The sequence below is a fragment of the Gekko japonicus genome, unplaced genomic scaffold (genome assembly GCF_001447785.1).
Source record: "Gekko japonicus isolate JY-2015 unplaced genomic scaffold, Gekko_japonicus_V1.1 scaffold1044, whole genome shotgun sequence".
Lineage (NCBI taxonomy): Eukaryota > Metazoa > Chordata > Lepidosauria > Squamata > Gekkonidae > Gekko > Gekko japonicus.
In genome coordinates, this window is record NW_015163119.1 from 313,360 (window position 1) to 319,110 (window position 5,751).

The following is a 5,751-nucleotide window of genomic DNA, read 5'->3' on the forward strand; positions in this document are numbered from 1 at the left end:
TTCCAGGGCTTCAGGGCTATCCCTTTTCACTGGCACTGCTGGCAAGGTGATCGCAGGGCATAGCGAAACTATTCCCAAGGCAACCGGTCAGATCTTCCATTTTGAAGCAGAGTTTGTTCCAGGGCTCCAAAGCGATTCCTTTTCACTTGCTCCACTGGCAACATGATTGCAGGACATGTCCAGCCCTTCTGGTGTGTCCAATGCAGGTCCTAATCTGAGTGGACATGTCCACTACCTCGCTGAGTCCACTGAGGAGTAGGAGTCACATCCTACTCAGAATTTCCATCTGTGTTTTGTGGGGGGTTTTGTATACTGGCTGCAAACTAGGGATTGGGTGGGGGGGTGACATTGGAAGTTGGGGGGATCCTCCCTTTGTTCCAGGGCTCCAGGGCAACACAGAATTTCCATCTGTGTTTTGTGGGGTTTTTTGTATACTGGCTGCAAACTAGAGATTGGGTGGGGGGGTAACATTGGAAATTGGGGAGATCCTCCCTTTGTTCCAGGGCTCCAGGGCCATCCCTTTCACTCACACTGTTGGCAAGGTGATTGCAGTGCATGGCCAATCCTTCCAGGTCGTTCTGTGTGGGCTGAAGATCTGAGTGACCACATCCTTCTTATAATAGCTGCAAGCCAGAGCCTGGGTGGGGTGCATGGCATATTTTGTCCAGGAGTCTGTGGCCTTCCCTTCACTCCAGGGCTCCAGAGCCATCCTCTTCCACTGGCACCACTGGCAAGGCGATTGCAGCGCATGGCCAACTTCCCACGGCAACTAATCAGCAGGTCTTCCTTTTCACGGTACCGTTTGTTCCCTGGCTCCAGCCATCCCCTTTCACTTGGCCCACTGTCAAGATAATGGCTGTGCATGGCCAACCCTTCCTGGGAACAGGATGTTGGCAGCAGGTTCGAGCTCCCCTTTCTGAATGTGATCTCTCTCTCTCTCTCTCTCTCTCTCTCTCTCTCTCTCTCTCTCTCTTCCTTGAGTTTGGATGTTCATTGCCCTGGGCTTTCAGCCAGCCTCTAAACTTGCTCCACTGTCAAGATGATAGCTGTGAATGGCCAACCCTTCCATGGAATAGGATGCTGGCATAGCAGCAGGTTCCAGCCACTCCTGATTTCGTTCCACCCTTTCGTGTTTGGGGTTGGGTGTTAGTTGGTATCAGGGCTTTGAGCCATCCTCTCACTCGCCTCGCTGACAAGAACATGGCAGTGCATGGCGAACCCTTCCTGGGTATAGGACGTTGGCAGTTGGTTCTAGTCACCATGGCATCCAGTGACATTGTTGAACATGTGGGGTTTGGGCAGGGGGGGCCTGGAGCCAGCCTTTTGCTAGCATCACTGGTGGTGCTCTGCATGGCACATCCCGGGGCTTCGTTCTGGAGTCCGTGCCTTCCATTTGTTCTAGGGCTACAGGGCTATCCCCTTTCACTTGCACCACTGGCAAGGTGATTGCCGTGCACGGCCAAGGCTTTTCCCAGGGCTTTGTTCTAGAGTTTGGGTGGTCCTCACTTCCTCTCTCCCTATCTCTGTCTGTTCCCTTTGGGCCCTGAGCCACCTCCACTATTATCTTGTCCACAGAGAATGATCAAGTCCTGGGGACACAGCCACCTGCAACAGTGCCGGTAGCTCCTGAACACAGGCAGGGCAGGGAAGGAGTGGGGTTGGCCATGCCCAGTAATTGCCTTGACCACAATGAGTGAACAGGGCCTAGAGATGTGGCCACCCACAACGGTACGAATGACACCTGGGCCTGGGGAAGGAGAGGGATTTGCCATCCGAGAGACCATCCTAGGGAAGTGTACTGCCAGGGCTCTTTTTGTAGAAAAAACCCAGCAGGAACTCATTAGCATAATAGGCCACACACAACAGCAGAAACTCATTAGCATATTAGACCACACCCCTGACAGCACATTAGCACATTAGGCGACACCCCCATGTTACCAGAAGTGTGGTTATCCAGCCACACCCACCTTTTGCTTGTTATTCTACCTTGTTTGTTGTCAAAACCTAGGGCCTTTTTTGTAGCAGGAACTGCTTTGCATGTTAGGCCACACACCCCTAATGTAGCCAATCCTAATGAGTTTCTGTTGTTGGGCCACCCACAACGGTACGAATTACTCCTGGGTCTGGGGAAGGAGAGGGATTTGCCATCCGAGAGACCCTCCTAGGGAAGTGTACTGCCAGGGCTCTTTTTGTAGAAAAAACCCAGCAGGAACTCATTAGCATAATAGGCCACACACAACAGCAGAAACTCATTAGCATATTAGACCACACCCCTGACAGCACATTAGCACATTAGGCGACACCCCCATGTTACCAGAAGTGTGGTTATCCAGCCACACCCACCTTTTGCTTGTTATTCTGTTTACCTTGTTTGTTGTCAAAACCCAGGGCTTTTTTGTAGCAGGAACTCCTGTGCATGTTAGGCCACACAGCCCTAATGTAGCCAATCCTAATGGGTTTCTGCTGTTGGGTGTGGCCTATTATGCTAATGAGTTCCTGCTGGGCATGGCCAAGTTGGGAGCTAGCCAGAACTCTGTTCCTGTGCGTTCCTGCCCAAAAATAGCCCTGTGTACTGCAAATCTGATGCCTCTAGCTTGCACAGAGTCAGTTCTATACACTCCTGAAGCTGCATCCAATATTTCCCCAAAAGCACTTTCATGGGTTACCTTCTTTGGGGGGCCATAACTTGCCTCCCCAAGCCCAATCTGCACATAACTTGGGAGGGTTGTAGGGGAGCATCCCAGGGAGGTTCTCTGTGATTTTCATGTCTCTAGCTTGCACAGGGTTCATTCTATACACTCCTGAATGTACACCTGGCATTTCCCCAAAAGCACTTTCCCGGGGCACTTTTTTTTTGGGGGGGGGCCATAATTTGGACCCCCAAGACTAATCCAAACATAATTTGTCAGGCTTGTAAGGGAGCATCCTAGGGATGTTCACAGCAAATTTGTTGCCTCTAGCTTGGACAGGGTCTGTTCTGTATACTCCTGAAGCTGCACCTGACATTTGTCCAAAATCACTTTCAGGGGCACCTTCTTTGGAGGGCTGTAACTCAGAACCCTGAAGTTCAATCATTACCAAACTTGATGGGCAGGTAGACTAGAGTCATCTGGAGATCCTCTATGTGTTTAGAGTCTCTAGCATGCTTTAGGGTCATTCTGCCACATCACAAATTTAACAAACTGGTTCAGTTTGTACAAGTCCATTTTAGTTCAGTTCGGTTTGTGGTTTGGTTCGCGGGCCCACCACGGACCACAAACAGAACTGCATTTTCTTGGTTCATTTCCATTCCAAGGGATAGTATTTACTCCTTCTGTTTGAAGCAATGGGATAAGGAGGGGCAAGGGGAGGCCTTCACTCCCCTCACACATGTGCCCCCTTTTATCTAAAATATAGGTTTCCCCTGTGCCTTGATGTACCTGTAAATGGAGCAGACATCCAAGTATAGATGGTTTCCCCACTGCATTTAATGTGGCCTTCTGCCAGCCATGGCAACAGGATAGAAAGCCAAAATACCAGTGAAGGAGTCAAGTTTATTCCACTTATCACAACTCTTGACAGGACAGGGAGGTAATCTCCCACTCAAGGTCAAAACCGGTGATCCTCCGAGTTCAATGAGCCACTCTTCCCAATGCTTTGAAAGGATAATAGTAGCTATGTAGAATACCAAGTCAGATGGAAGCCCTGGTGCAAGGTAAGGTAGTGTTTAAGTTCCCTTTCTGCAGTTCCGTTGAATGAAAGCAAGATGTCTGCATGGGCTATTAACTCTAGAAGGAAAAAGAGAGGGCACTCGTTTTTTTTTCCTCACCCAAGTTTAATAGCAGCACGGAGGTATGGACATATTAGTTCAAAGAATGGTATAGGAGAAAAAGGATTCCCCTCCACACACACAGCGTGACCCTGCTTCATATCCGTACCTTTTCTAGCTGCTATAACTCTTTTAAAACTGCTGAGAGGACCCTCCGTTTTCTGTCAGGCTTCCCTTGGTCTTGCTGTTTGTCCTACTCTACAGTGCTGCGGAATAGAATCATGCAAATAGGTGTGAGAAGAAGGATGGGATTTGTGTATTGCCTCGTGGTAGTCTAAAGGCATTGAAGACTGCCCAGAAATGGCTTCTCTTTGCAGAGTTTCTAGGAAGGGGTGGCATCTATCAGGCTATTTCTATAAAGAAAGATCGCACAGTCTCCAAACTCAGCCAGAGACCTACAGCTCCCTTTTTGGTGGCACCTTTGCCTCCCATGCATAATGGACTTGTACAAATAATGAATTTGTGCTCATATGGTATCTTGCTGATATCAAGTACCTCTCTGTAAGTCCCTATACAATCTTTAATTGAAAGCAAAGCTCACCCACAGACCTGCAAAGCTGCTTCTTATGTCTTTAAAAAATGCTGTCTGTACAAGGACAGAATTCTGTTGAAATGTACTGATATATAGTCCAATTTTTCCTGAGCAGCTTTGGGCTGTAGCATATTAAGTAGCAGTGAAATAGTATTTAAATCCGGAAATCTAGCAGAATCAGTGTGGTGCAGAAGTACATATGGTCAGCAGATCTGAAGAAGAAGAAGGAGAAGAAGAGCTCTGCTTTGACAATCTATGGTCACCCTTTGGCATAAGAGAAGGCACTGATACCAAAGATATAGAATCAATGGACTGCGAGAATGAGAGAAGCCGCATTAGTTGGTTAGTTAGTTAATTTATAGACTGCCTGTCAACTGTAAGTCCCTGAGGTGGTTTACAAGGCAATAAAATCAATAAAAGGCTAATCAGACGCAATAAAAGTTCAGCAGAAATCAATAAAAGCAATATAAATCAATGTAATACATGTGGTGAAATGGACCTGCTCTAGCCTGCAGGCCCTGTTCCACCCTAACCTCCAAGTTTCCAACACCTGGAGAGGCTTTTCTCTCTCTAGGGTTGCCCGCTGCCACCACCTGACCTTTGTAGGGATTGCCCGCTGGGAGGGTCAGGACTCCCAGCTTCATTCCAAGTTCTGAGGCCTTGCCTGTGTATCTCCTGCTGCCCAGCGCCTGGTCACCGCGGGCAGCGAAGCCAGGAAACACAAGCCAAGTTGTAACATAGCCAGCAATGAGCCAAAAGTCAGAGCCATGGAGGAAGCCTCATCAGCTGTCAGTTGACCGTACCTTGCCATCCCATGGCTCCTTGCAATGTGCATGCAAAGAAAGGCAGGAGGTGTGGCTGGCTATGCACAAACACTAGCAGCGAATTCTTCCAACTAGAGGTCCTGGCCCTGAAGATGACTGTGCTACTGCCCATGCTTTCCAGCCGCCTTCCCACTGTTTCTTTTAGCCACCCTACTCTTTACCAGCCTGCTAGTCCACTAGCATAGTTTTCCTAACTTCTACCCCATATATGAGTTTTTGCTCACAGCCTCCCTTTCATTAGACCCTTCTTTCCTCAGCTCTCTTTCTTAAGAACGTAAGAGAAGCCAATGTTGGATCAGGCCATTGGCCCATCTACTCCAACACTCTGCCACACAGTGGCCCAAAATACCAGGTGCCATCAGGAGGTCCAGCAGTGGGGCCAGGACACTAGAAGCTCTCCCACTGTTGCCCACCCCCAAGCACCAAGAAGACAGTGCATCACTTCTTCTATGCTCTTCTTTTCTTTAGGCAGCTGGCTCCAACCCTCCAACGCTCACAATTCATCCAGGACAGCCTCAGATTTCTGGCTCCTGTCCCAGGTGAATCACTGAGTTGGGAAAGCACCGGATTTTCTCCTCTTGCTAAGA